Source organism: Panthera onca, chromosome X (assembly GCF_046562875.1).
Source record: "Panthera onca isolate mPanOnc1 chromosome X, mPanOnc1 haplotype 2, whole genome shotgun sequence".
In the NCBI taxonomy this organism is placed as follows: domain Eukaryota; kingdom Metazoa; phylum Chordata; class Mammalia; order Carnivora; family Felidae; genus Panthera; species Panthera onca.
In genome coordinates this window covers 86,364,382-86,389,988 of record NC_138357.1, presented here as the reverse complement: position 1 = coordinate 86,389,988, position 25,607 = coordinate 86,364,382, and positions in this window count along the sequence as shown.

The window sequence follows — 25,607 nt, the reverse complement described above, 5'->3', positions numbered from 1 at the left end:
AACAGCTGGGGTACAGAGTTTTTATAGCCGACCACATTGTCTTATCATCACCTGGGGACAGAACAAAGAAATAGTTCCCAAATGGGGGTGGAAACAGTTCAGACATGCCCTTGCCCCAATCCAATCAAACACTAAACCAGTTGATTTTCCTTAAACTTTTGTTCCTTTGATTGATAAGACAAGGCTGTTATCTCTTAATCTACAGTGTTAAAACAAAGCTGTTATTTCTTAAGGCTACAAGTTAGCCCTACACTACAATTTAACCCTTACATTATGAGTGCTTTATCTCTGATATGTTCTTTTTTTATCTCTTTGTCAAGAGTCTCACTGATGTCCTCCACCCTTCTCTGGAGAACTTTTATGATCATTACTTTAAATTCTCTGTCAGACATATTACTTATTTCTGTTTTGCTTAGATCTTCTGTTGTAATTTTGTCCTGTTCTTTCATTCGGAACATATTCCTCTGTCTCCTTATTTTGTCTACCTTTCTGTGTCTGTTTCCATGTGTTAGGAAGGTCAGCTACATTTTCCACCCTTGAAAGTAGTGGACTTATGAAGGAGAGGTCCTGTAGCGCCCTGCAGTGCAGTGTTCCCCATTCCCCAGGACCTGGTGCTTCAAGTGTGTCTCCCATGTGTGTTGCTTTCATCTTGATGTTGTTGTGTGAGTTGCTTTTTCTTTCAGTCCAGCCGTCTGCACTGACTCTGTTGTGGGCTATTCTTGCTCTCTGTGGTGTTAGGGAGACCCAGGCAGTCTGGCTCTGATGGGGTATGACTACAGGAGGGCTCAGGGGCAGGGTGGCAGTGTTAGCAATATTTCTGCTGAACCACTCATCCTAGGCAAGATTTCCTGAAACAGGGTGGCCAGAGGTGCAGCATATGTGCATGAGGTGGCTGGGTAGGGGACGTGCACAGTGTTACCAAAATTTGGGCTGGTCCCAGGGACAAGGCCATCATGCTTAGAGTGGGCGAGTCCTCAGGAAAATGCATGGACAGGGTACACTGCTAGCAGGTTAGGTAGCAAGTGTCTGTGTAGCACTGCCTCCTGCGGGTGGCTCTGTTTTTATGCTGAGATGCAGAGGAGGAAAATGGCACCTGCAAGCTCCACTGTTCCTGGAGAAGTTCCCCAACATGCTCCAAAATCATTATAAACAGATCTTCTTCCTTCTAGTCCCATTGTTATGCAAAGTGTTGCTTCTGTGTTGCCTCAGGCTGCTGTCTCTTTCAGGGAGGGGTACCAGCTATCACTTGCTATCCAGGCTTGGGCAGTGCTGAGTCAGCTGACTTTTAAAGCTCTAGGCTCCAAGTTCTGCTAAGTTATACAAACTCACAGATTTAGCCCCTCTGGTTTTCAAAGACAGACATTATTGAGACTTGTCTTCCCCTTGTGGGCTCCCTGGTGGGAGGGCCTGTTTCTCTTACTCTCTGTGCCTAAAGCTCTCTCCCTCCTGAGGGCTGCTCCTGACCATACTTCTGTCCTTTCTAAGCTCTCAGATATGGCTTATTCTCTTCACTTAGTTGTGGAGATTGTTCTGCCAGTCTTCAGCTCACTCTCTGGTTTGTTTAGACAGATGTGAGTGATATCTAGTTGTAAACATGGGACAGGGTGAGCTTAGGGTCTTCCTACTCTACCATTCTTCCAAGCTCCTCCCTTATTTTTAGTTTACTTCTATTGTTATATTTGAAATGAATTTCTTGTAAACATCAAATAGTCTTAAATGACAAAAGAGAAAGTCTCAAACAAAGAGATCAAAATATAAAGAAAAGCCAAATGGAAATTTTAGGACTGAAAAATATAATAACCAAAAAATTTTAAGCACACCATAATGACAGAATGGGGACAATAAAGGGAAGAATCAGTGACTAGACCAATAGAAATCATCCAGTAAAACCAACAGAAATCAGACATATTTTTTAAAACATGAACAGGGCCTAGAAACATGTGGAACAATAATAGAATATACAACATTCATATCACCAGAGTCCCAGAAGGAGAAGCTAAAGATGAAGCTGAAAATATTAGAAGAAATAATGGCTGAGTTTTTTTTTTCCAATTTAGTCAAAAGACATAGCATACAGGGGCACCTGGGTGACTCAGTGGATTAAGCGTCTGACTTGGGCTAAGGTTGTGATCTCATGGTTTCTGAGTTCAAGCCCCTCATTGGGCTCTGTGCTGACAGCTCAGAACCTGGAGCCTGCTTTGGATTCTGTGTCTCCCTCTCTCTGCCCCTCCCCCCTCTCAAAAAATAAATAAATATTTTTTTTAAAAAGACATAGCATACGGATTCAAGAAACTGAGAGAAAACCAAACAGGATAAACCCAAAGAAATTCATGCCCAGACACTTCATAATAAAACTTCTGAAAATTGGGGTGCCTGGGTGGCGCAGTCGGTTGAGCGTCCGACTTCAGCCAGGTCACGACCTCGCGGTCCGTGAGTTCGAGCCCCGCGTCAGGCTCTGGGCTGATGGCTCGAGCCTGGAGCCTGTTTCCGATTTTGTGTCTCCCTCTCTCTCTGCCCCTCCCCCGTTCATGCTCTGTCTCTCTCTGTCCCAAAAATAAATAAAAAACGTTGAAAAAAAAAATTAAAAAAAAAAAAAAAAAAACTTCTGAAAACTAAGACCAAAAAAAATCTTAAAAAACAATTTTATACAAAATCATAGATCCAAATGATAGTGGAATTCTCAAGCCATGGAGGCCAAAAGAAAGTGGCACATTTTTTAAGTGTTGGGAAAAAAAAGGCTGGGTCAATACAGAATTCATGATCTATCAAAAATATCTTTCAGGAAGGCACTTGTAGTGATGAGCACTGGGTATTGTATGTAAGTGATGGATCATGAAATTTAACACCTGAAACTAATGTTACACAATATGTTAACTAACTGGAATCTAAATAAAAACTTGAAAACAAAATCCTTCAGGAATGAAGAGAAAATAAAGACATTTTCAAATAAGGAAAATTAACAAAATTTGTCACTAGTGGTACTGTTTTAAAAGAATGACCAAAGGAATTTTTCATACAGAAAGGAAACGGCAATGAAAGGAAAACTTGGGACATCAAGAATGAAGAAAGACCAACTGAACAGGTAAATATAATAGATTACGTATCTCCTTCTAAGTCTTAAAAATTGTTTAGAAATGTTTTTATGTTTTAAAAAATTGTTATATTATTGAAAACAAAACTACATTGTCTGATGTGGTTCACAATGTATGTAAAGGAAGTATTTAGGATAAGTTAATTATAATGTGAGAACATAGGGACACCTGGGTGTCTCAGTCGGTTAAGCGTCCAAATTCGGCTCAGGTCATGATCTCCCTGCTCATGAGTTTGAGCCCCACGTGGGGCTCTGTGCTGACAGCTTAGAGCCTGGAGCCTACTTTGGATTCTGTGTGTGTCTCTCTCTCTGTCCCTCCCCTGCTCTCTCTCTCTCTCTTTCCCTCAAAAAGAAATAAACATTAAAACAATTTTAAAAATGTGGGAGCATAATAGGACCAAAATGGACCTATATTTCACATGAAGTAGTAAAATGTCAATACGAGGAAGATGTGATAAATTACATGTATATACTACGATTCCTAGAACAAGTAAAAGCAAACAAAAAACAAAACAAAAAACCTGTACAAAGATGCCATTTACATCTGGCATTACAATTTTCCCTCCAATTTCAGATAACCTTCCTTTGACCATTTCACAATAACTCACAAACTGCAATATTTCAACACTTGCTTCACACTTTTTTGCCTTTCCTAGATTGTCAATCTTTCCTGAATAGAATGTAAGCTCTAGAGGGCATAAAACTTGTCTGTTTTGCCTATTACTGTGTCTCCAGAATGTAGAACAACGGCCTGGCACATAGTAGCTGCCTTGCCACATAGCAGCTGACAAATATTAATTGAATGAAGAATGAATGAATGAACTTTGGCAAAAAAGATAAATACTAAAAAGGGAAATCTAAGACTAACATTATTTGTAAACAATATGATTGTTTACATAAAAATCCAAAACAATCAACTGAGAAGCCATTAGAGCCAATAAAAATAATTAAGCAAAGTGAAAAAATACAAGAGCAACATACACAAAGCAATAATGTTTTTATATACCAGCAATAATTTACTAGAAAATGTAATAAAGAAAAGATCCCAGGCACAATAACTCCCAGAACTATCAATTGCCTAGGGGAAAAAAACTAACAATATGTGTACAAAATCTAGATAAAGAAAAATATAAAACTTTACTGATGGGCATAAAAGAATATATGAATGAGGTGAGAGAAATATTATCTTTCAGTATGGTAAAATCAACATTGTAAAGATGTCAGCTACTTTAAAAAGTTTATAAATTTAATCCCAATCAAAATCCTAATGATATTTTTTGCAGAATTCAATAAATTGATTCTAAAAAATTTCTTGGGATGAATATTTATTTGGAGAAAAAAATAATTAAAAATCCCTTGGAAGAGAAAATGTAGGAGAATAGCTGAGACAATTTTTTTGTGCAAATACACAGCCTTACAGACCACCAGGAATCTGTGAAAGCCTACTATGCCTGTCTCGTTCCTCAGATACCCCTGTTACATTTCCGGTTGTTCTGCCAATCTGTTGCTTTCTCTAGCCTGTCCAGAGACCTCAGATTACTTGAGATATTTGCCGAATTCCCTTAGCTTTACCCAAGACTCCACATTTCTTCTTAAATGCTTCACAATTTGTTGTATGCTTTTGGTCACCTTTCTAGCTCCCTAAGGGAACTGGCAGGAGATTTGCCCTACCAGGTAATCAAAATGTACCACAGAGGTGTAGTAATTAAAATGATGTGATAACGAAACAAAAATTGACAAGTAGATCAATAGATCAGAATAGGGAGTCCAAAATAGATACAAAGATATATGGGAATTCAGCTTTTTACAGGGGAGAAGGGATGAAGTACTCAATAAATGGTATTAGGAAAACTGGTTATCCATGTAGGTCAAATAAAATTATAACTTTACATCACAACTTTTAGAAATGTAAACTTCAGATAGATTAATGGCCTGAACATAAAATATAAAATTATAAAAGGAAATATAGGAGAGTGTTTTAAACCTTAGGGTAGGGTAGGCATAAAACGGAAAGATACAGGTAAATAAATTTGACTGCATTGAAAGCATAAAACATCTCTAAGACAAAAACATGAAAACAAAAGTACTTCATAATGGCTAAGGACTATCAGATTACCTAATGTTTGTCATTTTGTGAATTGAATATTAAAAGGATTTCGACAAATTTTGTTTTGTTGTGTGCTTTTGGGCAATGAAGAAACAATCTTTGCCTTATGTTTTAAGACAGCAATTCCTCTTTATTTTGGGTCTATTTGAAAATTACACTATTTTTATGGATAAAGAATTTTGCACAACAATTAATAAACAATTGTAGAGACTTTCAGAATAGCTGGGCAAAGAGCTTGGAAAATACTCTCCCTACAAAAAACAATGATAAAACTTAGATTATCAAAAACAACCCCTTAGGGACTCTAGAAAGGTGACCAAAGGCATACAACAAATTGTGAAGCATTTATTTAAGAAAAAATGTGGAGTCTTGGGTAAAGCTAAGGGAATTCGGCAAATATCTCAAGTAATCTGAGGTCTCTGTACAGGTTGGAGAAAGCAACAGATTGGCAGAACAACTGGAAATGTAACGGGGTATCTGAGGAACGAGACAAGCATAGTAGGCTTTCACAGATTCCTGGTGGTCTGTAAGGCTGTGTATTTGCACGAAGCTGCATACGTGCTCTGAAGAGACTAGACAGGGCCCTATCTATTTATGCCAGGATGAATAAAAAGTCTTGCATACAAAGAAAATAAAAGCTTGGACAGACTAGTAAACTGCCCAAACATCGAATGTGTTCCTCAAACCACACCAGATTGATTGACAAAGGGTGGCAGTCTTAGTGGCTAAAAGTGTTTAAGCACAATTTCTGATCAATTATATATAGGCTGACCATGAAGCTATGCTCACTCAGTGGCAGCCTCTATGAAGTCAGGCTTAAAAATAAAAATGAGAATTAAAACAAACAAAAAAAACCTCAACAGGCATCAGCAGCTACACACTGCAGGAGAGACAGACTGTACAAAATGAATCCAAGCAAGTCACTAAATAAATGAACAAACAGCAATGACAGCAGCTGCGGGGGTGGGAATCAGAATTCAGATGTAATACAACATATTATCTAAAATATCCAGTTTTCAGGGCACCTGGGTGGCTCAGTCGGTTGAGCATCTGACTTCGGCTCAGGTCATGATCTCACAGTTTGTGGGTTGGAGCCCTGTGTTGGGCTCTGTGTGGATAGCACAGGGCCGGAACCTGCTTCGGATTCTCTCTCTCTCTCTCTCTCTCTCTCTCTCTCTGTTCCTCCCCCACTTACATTCTGTCTCTGTCTCTCTCAAAAATAAACATTAAAAAAATTAAAAATAAAATAAAATATCCAGTTTTCAAGGCTCCTAGGTGGCTCAGTCAGTTGAGAGTCTGACTCTTGATTTTGGCTCAGGTCATGATCCCAGGTTTGTAGGGTCGAGCCCTGCATTGGGCTCCATGCTGAGCATGGAGCCTGCTTAAAATTCTCTCTCTCTCGGGGCGCCTGGGTGGCGCAGTCGGTTAAGCGTCCGACTTCAGCCAGGTCACGATCTCACGGTCCGTGAGTTCGAGCCCCGCGTCAGGCTCTGGGCTGATGGCTCAGAGCCTGGAGCCTGTTTCCGATTCTGTGTCTCCCTCTCTCTCTGTCCCTCCCCCGTTCATGCTCTGTCTCTCTCTGTCCCAAAAATAAATAAACGTTGAAAAAAAAAAAAAAATTCTCTCTCTCTCTCTAAAATAAAAAATAAATACAAAAAGTAAAATAGAATATCCAGTTTTCAACAAAACTTATGAGACTTGCAAAGAAATGGGAAAGTGTTAACCACACAGGGTAAAAAGCAAGCAATAGAAATTGCTTTGAGGGAGCCCAGATGTTGACTTAGCAGACCAAAACTTCAAAACAACTATTCTGTCTATCTGTCTATCTATCTAGTATTTTAATTCCAGCATAGATAACAGAGTGGTATATTAGTTGCAGGTGTACAATATAGTGATGCAGCAATTCCATATATTACTCAGTGTTCATCAAAATAAGTACTCCTAATCCTCTTCCTTATTTCACCCATCACTCCACCTACCCCACCTGCTCTGGTAGCCATCTGTTCATTCTCTGTAGTTAAAGGTCTGGTTTTGGGTGTCTGATTTATTTTCCTTTGTTCATTTGTTTTGTTTCCTAAATTCCACATATGAGTGAAATCATATGGCATTTGTCTACCTCTGACTGGTTTATTTTGCTTAGCATTATAATCTCTAGCTCCATCCATGTTGTTGCAAATGGCAAGATTTCATTCTTTTTTATGGTTGAATTATATATATATATATATATACATATATATATATGTAAAAGAATAACCATATATAAAATATAAAAGAATATATGTATATGTATATATTCTTTTATATTTTATATATTCATATATATGTATATATATTTTATATATATATTTTATATATTCATATATATGTATATGTATGTATATATATACATATATATGTATATATATATACATATATATGTATATATATATATACATACATATACATATATATATGTGTATATATATATATATATATATATATATATATATATATAAAATCACATCTTCTTTATCCATTCATCTATCAATGGACACTTGGGCCACTTCCATAAATTGGCTATTGTAAATAATGCTGCTATAAACATAGGGGTGCATGTATCCCTTTCAATTAGTGTTCTTGTGTTCTTGTATTCTTTGGGTAAATACTCAGTAGTGCAATTGCTGGATAGTAGGGTAGTTTTATTTTTAACTTTTTGAGGAACCTCCATATTGTTTTCTACAGTGGCCACACCAGTTTGCATTCCCACCAACAGTGCATGAGAGTTCTTTCCCTCCACATCCTCACCAACACTTGTTCTTTCTTGAGTTTTTATTTTAGCCATTTTGACAGGTGTGAGGTGACATCTCATTGTAGTTTTGATTTGCATTTTCCTGATGATGAGTCATGTTGAGCACCTTTACATGTGTCTGTTGGCCATCTGGATGTCTTCTTTGGGGGAAATTTCTGTTTATGTCCTCATCCCACTTTTAATCAGATTCTTTCTTTTGATGTGTGTTGGGTTTTATCAGTCCTTTATATATTTTGGATAATAGCCCTTTATCAGACATGTCATTTGAAAATATCTTCTCTCATTCAGTAGGTTGTCTTTTAGTTTTGTTAGTTGTTTTCTTTGCTATGCAGAAGCTTTTTATTTTGATGTAGTCCCAATAGTTTATTCTAGCTTTTGTTTCCCTTGCCTCAGGAAACCTATTTAGAAAGATATTGTTATGACTGATGTCATAGAAATTAATGCCTATGCTCCCTTCTAGTATTTTTATGGCTTCACTTCTTACATTTAGGTTTTTAATCCATTTTGAGTTTATTTCTGTGTATGGAGAAAAGAAATGGTCCACTTTCATTGTTTTCCATGTAGCTGTATAGTTTTCCCAACACCTTTGGAAGAAGAGACTGTCTTTTTCCCATTGGATATTCTTTCCTGCTTTGTCAAAGATTTATTGACCACATAATTGTGGACTCATTTCTGGGTTTTCTATTTTGTTCAGTTGATCTCTGTGTCTTTTTTTTTTTTTTTTATGCCAATACCATACGGTTTTGATTACTATAGCTTTGTAATATAAATTGAAGTCCAGAATTGTGATACCTCCAGGTTTTCTTTCTTTAGTATTTTATTATTTTTAAAAGTTTTTTAATGTATTTATTTGTTTTTTTTAATTAAGTTTTTATTTAAATTCCAGATAGTTAACATAGAGTGTAATAATAGCATCAGGTGTAGAATGTGTGATTCTACACTTACATACAATACCTGGTGCTCATCACAATAAATGCCCTCCTTTATACCCAACAACTATTTAACCCATCTCCCCCACTTCCCCTCTGGTAACCATCAGTTTGTTCTCTATACTTAAGAGTCTGTTCCTTGGCTTGCCTCTCTTTTTCACCCACTATGTTCATTTGTTTTGTTTCTTAAATTCCACATATGAGTAAAACCATATGGTATTTTTCTTTCTCTGTTTGACCTATTTCACTTAGCATAATATCTTCTTAGCTCCATCCATGTCATTGCAAATGGCAATATTTCATTCTTTTTATGGCTGAGTAATATTCCATTGTGTATATATATATATATACCACTACTTCTTTATCCATACATCAGTTGATGGACATTTGTAGTCTTTCCATAATTTGGGTATTGTTGATAATGCTGCTGTAAACATCGGGGCGCATGCATCCCTTTGAATTTGTATTTTTGCATCTTTCAGGTAAATGCCTAGTAGGCAATTGCTGGATCATAGTGTAGGTTTAGTTTTAACTTTGTGAGGAACCTCCATAGTGTTTTCCAGAGTGGCTGCACTAGTTTGCATTGCTACTAACAATGTAAGAGTGTTTCCCTTTCTTTGCATCCTTGCTGACACCTGTTATTTTCTGTGTTGTTAATTTTAGACATTCTGATTGGTGTGAGGTGGTAAATCATTGTAGTTTTGATTTGTATTTCTCTGATGCTCAGTGATGTTGAGCATCTTTTCATGTGTCTATTGGCCATCTGTATGTCTTCTTTGGAAAAATGTCTATTATGTCTTTTGCCCATTTTTTTTAGCTGTATTAATTGTTTTTCAGGTGTTGAGGATTATTTGGTTTTTGGGTGTTGAGTTCTTTATATATTTTGTACACTAACCCTTTATCAGATATGTCATTTGGAAATTTATCTTCTCCCATTCCATAGGTTGCCTTTCAGTTTTGTTGATTGTTTCTTTCAGTGTGCAGAAGCTTATTATTTTGATGTAGTTCCAATAGTTTACTTTTGCTTTTGTTTCCCTTGCCTCAGGAGACATATATAGTAAGAAGTTGCTATCCCTGATGTCAAAGAGGTAGGATGTTAGCTTCGGATTTTTCATATAAGACCTTTATTATGTTAAGGCACGTTCCCTGTAAACCTGCTTTATTGAGTGTTTTTATCATGAATGGATGTTGTACTTTGTCACATGCTTTTTCTGCATATTTAAATGATCATATGGTTTTTATACTTTTTTATTGATGTGATGTATCACTTTGATTGATTTGCAAATATTGAACTACACTTGCATCCCAAGAATAAATCCCACTTGATCATGGTGAATGATTTTTTTAAATGAGTTGTTGGATTCTGTTTACTAACATTTTGTTGGGAATTTTTACATCTATGTTTCAGAGATTATTACCTGTAGTCCTCTTTTTTTGCAGTGTGTTTATCTGGTTTTGGTATTAGTATGATGCTGGCTTCATAGAATGAGTTAGGAAGTTTTCCATCCTCTTCTATTTTTGGGGAAATGTTGACAAGAATAGGTATTATATCTTCTTTTAATGCTTGGTAGAATACACTTGTGAAGACTTTTGGTCCTGGACTTTTGTTTCTTGGGTGTTTTTTGATTGCTGATTCAATATCATTGGTGCTAATCTGTTCAAATATTCTATTTCTTCCTGCTTCAGTTTTGGTAGGTTCCATGTTTCTAGGAATGTATCCATTTCTTCTAGGTTGTCCAATTTGTTGGCATATAATTTTCACTAATATTCTCTTACAATCATTTGTATTTCTGTGTTGTCAGTGGTTATTTCTCCTCTTTAATTTCTGATTTTGTTTATTTGAGTCCTCTCTCTTTTTTATAAGTCTGGCTAGAGATTTATCAATTTTGTTGATCTTTTCAAAGAACCAGCTCCTGGTTTCATTGATCTGTTATATTGTTTTTATAGTTTCTATACCTTTTATTTCTGCTCTAATATTTAGTATTTTCTTTCTTCTGCTGGTTTGGGGTTTTATTGGTTCTTCTTCAAAGCAGCTATTTTAAAGATGTTCAAGGAGCTAGTAGAAACCATATTTAAAGAATTACAGAAAAGTATGATGACAATGTATCATCAAATAAAGAATATCAATGAACAGGTAGAAATTATATACATATATGTGTATGAACCAATGGAAATTCTGGAGTTGAAAAGTAAAAAATTTGAAATGGAAGGTTCACTAGAGGGCCTCAAGGGTAGATGTGAGCTAGCAGAAAAAAGCATCAATGAATTTGAAGATAGACTGATAGAGATTATGCAATCTGAAGAACAAAGAAGATAACCCCCCAATATTCCCACTTCTGATGCAAACCTCTTTTATAGTCCTCTTTCCTTGAATACAAGCAGAACATGTGAACATGATAGGATATTACTCATATAATTAGGTTAGTTTATATGGCAAAGAATGAGAATTTTGCCACTGTAATTAAGGTCCCTATTAAGTTGACATTGGATTAATAAAAATGGAGTTTGTCTTGGGTTGGCCTGGTCTGATTAGATGAGTTATAAAAAAGATAATCCACTGTTGGCCTTGAAGAAGTAACCTGCTATTTTTGTGAGAGGGCCTGTGGAGGGGGCCACATGGCAAGAGAGCCTATTAAAGACGGCTCCTAAGAACTGAGAATAGTCCTTGGCAGACAGCTAGCAAGAAAACAGGAACATCAGCCCTACAATGGTGAGGAAGTATATTCTGCCAACAACCAGTGTCCTTGGAAGAAGATCCTGAACCTTAGATGAGATCATAGCTCCAACCCATGCATTGATTTCAGCTTGGTGGGACCCTGAGCAGAGACCCAGTTAACCTGTACTCAGAATCTTGACCCACAGAAATCATGACACAATATATAGGTGTTGTTTTGACCTGCTAAGTTTGTGGAAATTTGTTATAAAGGAATAGAAAATATAGCCTTGAACTTAGTTCTTTCTTATACTTGGTCCACACACTTGACCACTGCACTATACAGCAAAGTTCAGAACTAGCTATTCATGCGCCATGAAGGCCTATAGACATGCTTTTTGTTTGGCTCAGAAAGTATTTTAAAATATTTTCTAAAATTAGTTGCCAATGTTTAAGAATCAGAAGATTTCACATATAAGTTCACATTTCTGCCTTCCCTTGAAACGTTGGAAGACATGACATTATTGGGCCCATATTGCCACTTAGCAAGAAGTAGTTTGGAGGTGAAGAGCTCTTGCCTTGTTAAGTAAGGCAGGGCCTGAACCCGGAAGCTCAGCACAGGAGAGCTCTACCTAATTGGCATCATTCATTTAGGTAACCCACGTGGCCCCAAGTAGGTATTTGAGTATGTTAAGTCCTGATATACTACTTGAGAGTTGATAACTGTCTCAGTTTTGTTTCTAGTGTAGTCACTTTTTCCATTTGCTCTCTATCTGAAACAGCGCTACAAGAGTTTGGATTATGAATTCTTTAGGAATGAATGCCCAGATCAATACTATGTACATTTTATGGATTAAATTAAGTTTGGTAGAGACTGGGAAACTCATCTTTTCATCAAACTTATTAGTGTAAGATTTCAATTAAAAAAAATACATTCTTTTGGCCTTTTGGGGAATATAGTGTAAAATGAAGCAGTATATTTTGTTTTGTTTTTCTTGTCTACTGTGGGGCATGGGAGGGAAAAAAGTTCAGGGCCAGTAGGTAGAAAGGAAAGCTCCATTGAGATAGTGACATACAGGGAATAAATGTTTTAAGTTTTTGAGATTGTTGTAAATTAACACAAAATATAAAGCATATTTTGGATGATGGCATAAATCATGCCAATTGTGGCAACTCGTGATTTTATTTTTGCTTTATTTAGATTTCTATTAAAAATTTTTTTCTGGATTCTTTTTTTAAAATTTAATTTTTAATTTTTTTTAAATTTACATCCAAATTAGTTAGCATATAGTGAAACAATGATTTCAGGAGTAGATTCCTTAATGCCCCTTACCCATTTAGCCCATCCTTCCTCCCACAACTTCTCCAGCAACCCTCAGTTTGTTCTCCATATTTATGAGTCTCTTCTGTTTTGTCCCCCACCCCGTTTTTATATTATTGTTGTTTCCCTTCCCTTATGTTCATCTGTTTTAACACAGGGGTGCTTGGGTGGCTCAGTTGGTTAAGTGTCTGACTTTGGCTCAGGTCTTGATCTCACAGTTCATGGGTTTGAGCCCCACGTTGGGCTCTGGGCTGTCAGTGCAGAGCCTGCTTCAGATCCTCTATCTCTCTCTCTGCCCCTCCCCTGCTCACATGCTGTCTTTCTCAAAAATAAATAAACATTAAAAAATTAATACAAATGTCTTGCATTAAGTTTAACACATGATCTCTGGACCTAGTTGTAAGTAAGTTTTCCAGGAAAAAAAACATGTAAGTGATACAAAATATTTGTATGTGTATATAAAAACCATAGTTAAATTAGAATGGAATTCTATATATGTATTCTAAAACAAGTTTTAGAACTTTTTTTGAGTTTTAGAATTTATAAAATGTTGAAAATATTTTACTGCTTATATTAAATGTTTTACTGTGCTAGAAGTGATTCCTATAAATCAATAATAAAATACCAATATTCTAATGAAAAAAATGAACAGAAAATATGAATAAGAAATTCATGAAGTAGGAAATAAAAAATAACCAAAGGGGATATGAAAACATGTTCAGTTTTAATAGTGATTAGCAAAGTCAAAATAAAAACAATGATATTCCCCATTATATTTTCAATAAGACTGCTAATATCAAGTACTGCTGCTAAAGAGAAGTGGATATTATACATCGCTGGTGGATATGTAAATTGGAGCCACCCTGAAGTGCAACTTGGCAGAAACTACTAAATTTTATGAGAATGTATTTATGCATTACTTGTAGAAATAAGAACTTTTAAAATAAAGAACTGATTCTTCTCTGTTTCTTCAAACATTCCCTCTGGCCATACTGGTAGGCTCAGAAATATGATCTTAGCCCTGGTCTAAGTTAATTAACACCACACACTTGGCCAAAGTGATTGATTCAGGAATGGGGGTAGGACATGAACTGGTCCAAAATAGAACTTCTGCTAGGGATCCTGGGTGGGGCACAAACTCTCTCTTCTAGCCATGAAGAAGAAAACACAGATTTGGGAGCTGCAAACAGCTATCTTAGGACTATTAAGGAACAGCCTGCTTGAGAATGGGGCCAACGTTAAGGAAGAACTGACTTACCTAAGCTTATCTGAAACCAGCTCTATGCCTGTTACCATGAGCCATAGTTTCCTATTTTGTTTAAGCCAGTTTGAGTTTTGCTGTTACTTGCAATTGGAAGTATCTTGACTGATACAATAATCATTGACCAATTTCAGTTATGAGGGTCTGTGACAGACCCTGTGGATTGATTCACTCAACATCCATTTCAACCCCCTCATCATGTACTTTCCTATATTTCAGAGGCTTGGAAGCTCAAACCTTTATTTCTCACACTTCCTAGCAGCTGGGGTTCTGGATATGACTTCTATTGTGGATCTGCTAATCAGAGCTAGCTCAAGACTTGAATTTGGATGTGAGTTAAGTGGGGAGATAGGCAGGACTCCAGGTCAAACATTTACTGGTGCAGATCATAGCAGAGATGGTGCAATCTGGGAACAAGCTGCTATGGTGGTGGCTCCCCAGTTTGACAGGCAGCTTCCTGATCATAGCAGGAGTAATGGCCACATAGATGACCCAGTTCTGTGGTGTGCATTTGTGAGCATTCCTGGAAGCTCTACCTAGATTCTTTTTCTTCACCCCACCAATGATTCTATAAGCCATCACTTATAAAAAAATCTTTTTCTGTTGAAATTAGCTAGAAGGGATTCTGTTCTTTGAAAACAAACTCTAATCATATAGGACCCAGGGTTGTGAGAGTTGGCCTATGTAGCAGAAATAAACCAAAAAGCTAAAAAAAAAAAAAAAAAGTGTGCGTATTTCTAGATATTTGGTGTTATCTCTACTCAGCACTTTTTTTTTTTTTTTTTTTTTTTTACTCAGGACTTTTTATATCCTGTCTGAGGAAGTCCTAACTGGTCTGGCATCTTAGGAATAACCTCTGTATAGTTCCAATATCCCCCTCCCTTTGCTTGTACTTTTCTTTCAACCTCCACCCTCAATGGTATAACAGGCTCCTTGGTTGAGGAATATCCATCATAGTTATCAGCAAAGAGAATTATAGAGGAAGAGGGACACAGGAGGATGCCTCTGGAATCTGAATCTTCTCAAACATTGATCAGACTCAACAAATGTCAGCTCTGCTTGGCTAGAAAAGATGATGCTAAACAGTTATTTACAGGAAGCATCAGTGTAGAAGATTTAGTAAATGACTCACACAGACCAATTTTCCCTGCCAGAAACTCAGCATTTGATTATGCTTTCAATTTAGATTTTGTTTCTTTGTACTCCAGGTCAGACAACGCAGTGGGCAGTCAATACAACATATCTTAGATAAATGAATTTTATACCAGCTCTACATTCTAGGTTGGTGGGGCTGCTCAAAACATATGATTTCAGTCGGACAGAGCCAGCCCATGGATTTAGCCAATATAGTTAGTCTTATAAGGCAGTTGCAAGAACAAGGACATGAGGGAGGGATGACTTTGATAGCCCCAATAAAAGCCCATCATTCATTCAACAAATGTTTACCAAATGTCAACCACAAAGTACTGATGATGCAGAAACGCACAAGGCACTATTCTTTTCACAAGGAGTTCAATCCAATGTTGGGAGACACACAGTGAACACATAATTCCAATTCATTGTGATAAGCACTGAGACTCACAAAGTGCAGTGGAAAAGAACCATTAACTCTACCTGAAGGAGGGATAAAAGTCAAAAGACATGGGTTTGAGCCAGAAGGCCTGCCAATCTAGTAATGTGATGTCATTCACCTAGGGCAATAATGGGTTATCCATATAAACAGGTGCTTAGGACAACAGCAAAGCACAGGCATCACAAAAATTGAAATCAATTTTACATTGTATATAAAACATAGAAAAACCAGAAATTGTTTATATTTTATTCCATTTATTTAATGATTTAGTATCATTTTACTTTGAATTATATATAGGATGGGAAGTGAGGGGCATAACTTTTTCTAAAATATATGTATTAGGGCACCTGGATGGCTCAGTTGGTTAAGCATCTGACTCTTGATTTCAGCTCAGGTCATGATCTCACATGCTCCATGCTGGGCATGGAGTCTGCTTAAGAGTCCCTCTTCTTCTCTCTCTGCCCCTTCCCCACTCATGCATTCTCTCTCTCCCTCAAAAAAAATAAATTAAATAAATGTATCATAAAAACTAATAGATGCATATAAAAATCCATAAAACATACGTGTATAGCTAAAAGTCATTATAAAGTAAACATTATGGGACCACCATTCAGACAGGGAATAGAACATTGCCAGCAACATACCAGGAACACGACTTGGGATAGCCAACTGCCTGGTCTGCCTTGGAGTGTTCCATTTTTAGCACTGAAAATCCTGAATCCCAGAAAACCCCTCCCTCGATGTAAAAAGTCTCAGTTTTCAGTGATGGATGCAGAAGATTGGAGGGGGAGAGTACAAAATCCATATGATAACCCCCCCAAATAGGAGATGAAAACAACACAGTTTTTAGTGTGAGATGGATATATAATGGTGCAGATTATCTGCCTTCTGTAGTTGTGGCTGTTTTTTCTCCTGACTGCTGATGTGGACAAGCATGCTTTTTGGTTCACAGTAATGGATCATTCATTGTTGTATCACTTGGAATGATGCCACTTGATTATGTAATTTAAGTGTGTTGTAATTGTGAGCATCAACAGTCTTTGACTTTGCCTGTGTATCTATTGTGATTTGTATCAAAATAGCATTGGTTTTACTTTTAACATCATGAATATTGCCACCATATAGCTCAATCTGCTTGGGCTACCATAACAAAATACTACAGACTGAATGGCTTAAACAACAGAAATTTATTTTCTCACAGTTCTGGAGGCTGGAAAGTTGTAAGCATGTTTGGTCTCTTCTGAGGGTTTTCTCCTTGGCTTGTAAATGGCAGCCTTCTTGCTGTGTCCTCAAATGGCCTTTTCTTTGTGTGCACACATTCATGGTGTTCCCCTGGGTGTCCAAATGTCCTCTTCTTATAAGGACATAGTCATATTGGATTAGGCCCATCCTAACAGCCTCATTTTAACTTAATCACCTCTTTAAAGGCCCTATCTCCAAATACAGTCACATTCTGAGTTACTGGGAGTTAGGGCTTTGACATAGGAATTTTTGAGGGACACAGGTTGTCCGTAACACCATGTTTTGTGAGAATGCAGATACAGAAAATGAGAACCATTACAATACCAAGGCTAGAGTCACTGAAAAAGAAGGCTGAAGTACTGTGTTATTTTAATTACAGGTGAAGACGATGTACTACTAGATTAGGGAAGTAAATAACCCAAACAGAACCTACTGAATACCACAGAGAAAAGAATTTGTGATTAGGCATGGTAGAAAAGGATATGTGAAAACACATACAGAAACTGAATCTTGTAAACCTGGAATGACACTGGCAAGTTCTTCTAAATCAATCAAAAGTCTCCTCAAAGATGCCAACACTCAGTTGAAAATAGTGGCTGCTCATTTAGCTTGGGCATACCACCAATGAAGATACATTACCATGTTATTCCCCTTAACTACATCAAGAAACTGACTAAAGTTATATTTCTGATTGAGTGGTTGCAACTAAAATGTCCTGTAGGTGAACAAAAGGGGGAAATTTTGAAAACAGATGCTGGTCCCTTATAGCATATAGCTGATTCTGTCAGATGTTACCAATGATCATGCTTTCTACCGTATACCAGGTCATATGTCCGATTGCAGTGTGAAAAAAAAAATGTTCCCACTAGCTATTATGTACTTTGATTTTTTATAAAATGCAGTTTTATATTGTCTTCTTGATTTCATGAATGTATTAATGAAATTACAGAAAACATGAAACATGCATATTCAGCAGACAGTACAAATGTAATTTTGAAAATTCCAGTCAGTCTATAAACTTCACACTAATGAAAAGTAACAGCTCTTACCTGTGAAATGTCCTGCACACCTTGTACACAACACTGATTAAGAGGAGTGCATTTCAGGGGCACTTGGGTGGCTCAGTCGGTTAAGCATCTGACTCGATTTTGGCTCAGGTCATGATCTCACGGTTTGTGAAATTGAGTCCCGTATTGGGCTCTGTGCTGACAGCCTGGAGTCTGCCTAGGATTCCTCACGCATGTGCTCTCTCTCACACACACACCCAAAATAAATAATCATTTAAAAAAAAAGGTGTGTGTTTTGCTTGCCTGTAAAACTAAAGCTTTTATAATTAAAATTTTGGGTCATTTTCAATTTCTTTAAAACTTACAGATGCACAGGGGCACCTGGGTGGCTCAGTCGGTAAGCATCGGGTCAGATCATGATCTCATGGTTCGTGAGTTTGAGCCCGGCATCGGGCTCTGTGCTGACAGCTGGGAGCCTGGAGCCTGCTTCAGATTCTGTGTCTCCCTCTCTGCCCCTCCCCTGCTTGTGTGCACTCCCTCTCTCCTTCAAAAATAAATAAACCTTGAATTTTTTTAAACTTACAGCAGCAAATAATGAGATTTTTACTTCATAAGAATGGAAGTAGATCACCTCCTTAGATATGTGCCTACAAGATGCCTATCATTGTTGCTGGCCATGGAGAAAATGTTAAAATGTCACCCTGTTATAAAATCATAATTTCAAAGTACAGGACAAGAAGAATGTCCTTTCCTAACTTGGAAATACATGGAGAATGTGAATGGAGAAAAGGATTATAATGACACAGAGATGTATCTGCTGTTTCTCTGAAACTGTTTGAAGACCTTTGAACAGGTCATATGAAGCCTAGAAAAGGATGAACTGACTGCACCTTCACTGTTGGATGTTAAATGTACATTGTAACAAAATTTTACATGGCAAAATTGCCTCATTTTTTTGAAAGAAGACTACTTCAGAACTTAAAAAAAATGTTACCAGGAAAGCACAGCCACATTAAACAGGACTTTCTCCATTTCTTTTTTTGGCTGTTGGTTTTTGTTTTTGTTTAAAGAGAGAGAGAGTAGGGGAGAGCGGCAGAGGGAGAGAAAAAGAGAGAATCCCAAGCAGGCTTCATGCTCAGCATGGTGCCCAATGCGGGGTTTGATTCCACACCCTGGGATCATGACCTAAGCCGAAATCAGGGAGTTGGATGCTCAACCAACTGAGCTACCCAGGTGCCCCTCCATTTCTTTTTTTCAAATTGAAGTGTAATTAACATACAATGTTATATTAATTTCAGGTGTACGATATAGTGATTCAACAATTCTATACATTACTCAGTGCTCATCATGATAAGTGTAGTCACCATCTCTCACCATATAACATTATTACAATATTATTGACTGCATTTCCTATGCTGTCCATTTCATCTCCATGACTTAATTATTTTATAACTGGAAGTTTGTGCCTCTTAACTCCCTTCACCCTCTCTACTTCTTAAATGAAACTAACTTTTTTTGGAATCCAACTTCAATTTCACAAGTTCAAATTACCTTGTGCTTTAGAACCATTTTTCCTGTGAGAAAGAGGTTTAACTTATGACATCTAATCTGCCTCAGAGCTTTTAAAAATGATTGGCATGTTAAGACATGGATAGCTTATATATGAATTTAAAGATGGCAGAGACCCGATTGGCAAATAGCTGGTTTATCAAAACAAATGTTTTAGTCCTTATACTCTAGAAGTCTTAATTTGGTTTTGACCTAGAGTGTGACAGGTGGAGGGTGAAGTGTGTGTTGAAATTTTTCTGACTGGTAATCTCAGGAGGCAAGTTTATTCCTCTTTCTAGGGAAAGTCCTAGTTACAAGGGGAAAAACTTGGATCTGGGAATCAATATTCATAGCCTTGGCTTCTGCTACTCTTCTTCTGAGCTAACCTCTGAACTTCTGTGGATTCCATTCCTATATATTAGTCAAAGGCATATCCTTACTTCTGTCTGAGAGTAGTAGCAAGGGCTCAGAAATGTAGAAAAATATGGGGATGCAGTAACAGGGTCACCACTCTCCACTGATCTTGACCTCTTCCTCCTGGAATAATAATTCTTCTGCTTTGAGAATAACTGGACGTTTATTCAACAAGTCTGGAGTGGGGTGAGAGATTTTTTCCTCCTTAAAAATCAAAGTTCTCATTGGGCAAGGGGCCAAGTGTTTGTGTGTGTTTGCCTGCAAGTGGTGGGAAGGGTGAAGTGGTTGGAGTTGGTCATTAATGAGGACCTAGTTTATTTCTTCAATGAGTACTCAGGTTAAGCTAATAGGAGAGTAGGATAGTTTCCTGGGTTCTTCCCATAGGGCAGAAATAAATTCCAACATCAGGGGAAGCCCACAACTCTTTGGAACCAGGGGTCAAAACACAGCTCTGGATCCATGCAGGCCCTTCCTTGCCAACAGTTCTTTCCTCCAAGCTGTTGTACTTTGACTCCATAGAAAGGGGCAAATAGAATACTTTTGATATTCTGCTGCTCAGGAATTGTTCTTTCTTCAGCTCTCTGTTGCAGACTATGAAGTAGAGAGGGGCACTAGCTAAGAAATCAGGAGACTGGGCATTTTATTCACTGACTCCTCACCTAACCCCAACTCTTTTCCCTGCCTTGCTAAGAGATCTATCTGCAAAATGGGGCTGATGATACCTACTTCACTGGGTTGTCGGGAAGATTGCAAGTGTAAGTGAAGCGCCTCCACACCAGATGCCTGATGCCTGTTGGCTCTATGCGAATCAACAGTTGCCAGGCTCAGGTTCTTAAAACCAAGATGTTTGCTTCCCTTTTCATCCACAGTGTAAACAACAGTAAGCCTCGCTTTACTTATAGCAACACATTTTAACCCTTACAATGACTTCATGAATTAGGAACTATTATCCCCCTTTGTGAGGTACCTGTAATATGGAACCCAAGACACAGAGAGGTAAAGTAACTTTCCTAGAGTCACACAGCTAGTAAGTGATGGAGTCGCTATTTGTTTTTTTTTCAGTATATGAAGTTTCTTGTCAAATTGGTTTCCATACAACACCCAGTGCTCATCCCAAAAGGTGCCCTCCTCAATACCCATCACCCACCCTGCCCTCCCTCCCACCCCCCATCAACCCTCAGTTTGTTCTCAGTTTTTAAGAGTCTCTTATGCTTTGGCTCTCTCCCACTCTAACCTCCTTTTTTTTTTTTCCTTCCCCTCCCCCATGGGTTTCTGTTACGTTTCTCAGGATCCACATAAGAGTGAAACCATATGGTATCTGTCTTTCTCTGTATGGCTTATTTCACTTAGCATCACACACTTCAGTTCCATCCATGTTGCTACAAAGGGCCATATTTCATTCTATCTCATTGCCACGTAGTACTCCATTGTGTATATAAACCACAATTTTTTTACCCATTCATCAGTTGATGGACTTTTAGGCTCGTTCCATAATTTGGCTATTGTTGAGAGTGCTGCTATAAACATTGGGGTACAAGTGCCCCTATGCATCGGTACTCCTGTATCCCTTGGGTAAATTCCTAGCAGTGCTACTGCTGGGTCATAGGGTAGGTCTATTTTTAATTTTTTGAGGAACCTACACACTGTTTTCCAGAGTGGCAGCACCAATTTGCATTCCCACCAACAGTGCAAGAGGGTTCCCGTTTCTCCACATCCTCTCCAGCATCTATAGTCTCCTGATTTCTTCATTTTGGCCACTCTGACTGGCGTGAGGTGATATCTGAGTGTGGTTTTGATTTGTATTTCCCTGATGAGGAGTGACGTTGAGCATCTTTTCATGTGTCTGTTGGCCATCTGGATGTCTTCTTTAGAGAAGTGTCTATTCATGTTTTCTGCTCATTTCTTCACTGGGTTATTTGTTTTTCGGGTGTGGAGTTTGGTGAGCTCTTTATAGATTTTGGATACTAGCCCTTTGTCTGATATGTCACTTGCAAATATCTTTTCCCATTCCGTTGGTTGCCTTTTAGTTTTGTTGGTTGTTTCCTTTGCTGTGCAGAAGCTTTTTATCTTCATAAGGTCCCAGTAATTCATTTTTGCTTTTAATTCCCTTGCCTTTGGGGATGTGTCGAGTAAGAGATTGCTACGGCTGAGGTCAGAGAGGTCTTTTCCTGCTTTCTCCTCTAGGGTTTTGATGGTTTCCTGTCTCACATTCAGGTCCTGCATCCATTTTGAGTTTATTTTTGTGAATGGTGTGAGAAAGTGGTCCAGTTTCAACCTTCTGCATGTTGCTGTCCAGTTCTCCCAGCACCATTTGTTAAAGAGACTATCTTTTTTCCATTGGATATTCTTTCCTGCTTTGTCACAGATTAGTTGGCCATACGTTTGTGGGTCTAGTTTTGGGGTTTCTGTTCTATTCCATTGGTCTATGTGTCTGTTTTTGTGCCAATACCATGCTGTCTTGAGGATTCCAGCTTTGTAGTAGAGGCTAAAGTCTGGGATTGTGATGCCTCCTGCTTTGGTCTTCTTCAAAATTACTTTGGCTATTCGGGGCCTTTTGTGGTTCCATATGAATTTTAGGATGGCTTGTTCTAGTTTCGAGAAGAATGCTGGTGCAATTTTGATTGGGATTGCATTCAATGTGTAGATAGCTTTGGGTAGTATTGACATTTTAACAATATTTATTCTTCCAATCCATGAGCATGGAATGTTTTTCCATTACTTTATATCTTCTTCAATTTCCTTCATAAGCTTTCTATAGTTTTCAGCATACAGATCTTTTACATCTTTGGTTAGATTTATCCCTAGGTATTTTATGCTTCTTGGTGCAATTGTGAATGGGATCAGTTTCTTTATTTGTCTTTCTGTTGCTTCATTATTAGTGTATAAGAATGCAACTGATTTCTGTACATTGATTTTGTATCCTGCGACTTTGCTAAATTCATGTATCAGTTCCAGCAGACTTCTGGTGGAGTCTATTGGATTTTCCATGTATAATATCATGTCATCTGCAAAAAGTGAAAGCTTAACTTCATCTTTGCCAATTTTGATGCCTTTGATTTCCTTTTGTTGTCTGATTGCTGATGCTAGAACTTCCAACACTATGTGAAACAACAGCGGTGAGAGTGGACATCCCTGTCGTGTTCCTGATCTCAGGGAGAAAGCTCTCAGTTTTTCCCCATTGAGGATGATGTTAGCATTGGGCTTTTCATAAATGGCTTTTATGATGTTTAAGTATGTTCCTTCTATCCCGACTTTCTCAAGGGTTTTTATTAAGAAAGGGTGCTGGATTTTGTCAAAGGCCTTTTCTGCATCGATTGACAGGATCATATGGTTCTTATCTTTTCTTTTATTAATGTGATGAACCATGTTGATTGATTTGTGAATATTGAACCAGCCCTGCATCCCAGGAATGAATCCCACTTGATCATGGTGAATAATTCTTTTTATATGCCGTTGAATTCGATTTGCTAGTATCTTATTGAGAATTTTTGCATCCATATTCATCAGGGATATTGGCCTGTAGTTCTCTTTTTTTACTGGGTCTCTGTCTGGTTTAGGAATCAAAGGAATACTGGCTTCATAGAATGAGTCTGGAAGTTTTCCTTCCCTTTCTATTTCTTGGAATAGCTTGAGAAGGATAGGTATTATCTCTGCTTTAAACGTCTGGTAGAACTCCCCTGGGAAGCCATCTGGTCCTGGACTCTTATTGGTTGGGAGATTTTTGATAACCGATTCAATTTCTTCGCTGGTTATGGGTCTGTTCAAGCTTTCTATTTCCTCCTGATTGAGTTTTGGAAGAGTGTGGGTGTTTAGGAATTTGTCCATTTCTTCCAGGTTGTCCAATTTGTTGGCATATAATTTTTCATAGTATTCCCTGATAATTGTTTGTATCTCTGAGGGATTGGTTGTAATAATTCCATTTTCATTCATGATTTTATCGATTTGGGTCATCTCCCTTTTCTTTTTGAGAAGCCTGGCTAGAGGTTTGTCAATTTTGTTTATTTTTTCAAAAAACCAACTCTTGGTTTCGTTGATCTGCTCTACAGTTTTTTTAGATTCTATATTGTTTATTTCTGTTCTGATCTTTATTATTTCTCTTCTTCTGCTGGGTTTAGGCTGCCTTTGCTGTTCTGCTTCTATTTCCTTTAGGTATGCTGTTAGATTTTGTATTTGGAATTTTTCTTGTCTCTTGAGATAGGCCTGGATTGCAATGTATTTTCCTCTCAGGACTGCCTTCGCTGCATCCCAGAGCATTTGGATTGTTGTATTTTCATTTTCGTTTGTTTCCATATATTTTTTAATTTCTTCTCTAATTGCCTGGTTGACCCACTCATTCGTTAGTAAGGTGTTCTTTAACCTCCATGCTTTTGGAGGTTTTCCACACTTTTTCCTGTGGTTGATTTCAAGCTTCATAGCGTTGTGGTCTGAAAGTATGCATGGTATGATTTCAATTCTTGTATACTTATGAAGGGCTGTTTTGTGACCCAGTATGTGATCTATCTTGGAGAATGTTCCAATGGCACTCGAGAAGAAAGTATATTCTGTTGCTTTGGGATACAGAGTTCTAAATATATCTGTCAAGTCCATCTGATCCAATGTATCATTCAGGGCCCTTGTTTCTTTATTGACCGTGTGTCTAGATGATCTATCCATTTCTGTAAGTGGGGTGTTAAAGTCCCCTGCAATGACCACATTCTTATCAATAAGGTTGCTTATGTTTGTAATTGTTTTATATATTTGGGGGTCCGGTATTCGGCGCATAGACATTTATAATTGTTAGCTCTTCCTGATGGAGAGACCCTGTGATTATTATATAATGCCCTTCTTCATCCCTTGTTACAGCCTTTAATTTAAAGTCTAGTTTGTCTGATAGAAGTATGGCTACTCCAGCTTTCTTTTGACTTCCAGTGGCATGATAAATAGTTCTCCATCCCCTCACTCTCAATCTGAAGGTGTCCTCAGGTCTAAAATGAGTCTCTTGTAGACTGCAAATAGATGGGTCTTGTTTTTTTTTCCATTCTGATACCTTATGCCTTTTGGTTGGCGCATTTAGTCCATTTACATTCAGTGTTATTATAGAAAGATATGGGTTTAGAGTCATTGTAATGTCCGTAGGTTTCATGCTTGTATCGATGTCTCTGGTACTTTGTCTCACAGGATCCCCCTTAGGATCTCTTGTAGGGCTGGTTTAGTGGTGACGAATTCTTTCAGTTTTTGTTTGTTTGGGAAGACCTTTATCTCTCCTTCTATTCTAAATGACAGACTTGCTGGATAAAGGATTCTCGGCTGCATATTTTTTTCTGTTCTTCACATTGAAGATCTCCTGCCAATCCTTTCTGGCCTGCCAAGTTTCAGTAGAGAGATCAGTCACAAGTCTTATAGGTCTCCCTTTATATGTTAGAGCACGTTTATCTCTAGCTGCTTTTAGAATTTTCTCTTTATCCTTGTATTTTGCCAGTGTCACTATATGTCGTGCAGAAGATCGATTCAAATTACATCTGAAGGGAGTTCTCTGTGCCTCTTGGATTTCAATGCTTTTTTCCTTCCCCAGATCTGGGAAGTTCCCCGCTATTATTTCTTCAAGCACACCTTCAGCACCTTTCCCTCTCTCTTCCTCCTCTGGAATACCAATTATGCGTAGATTATTTCTCTTTAGTGCATCACTTAGTTCTC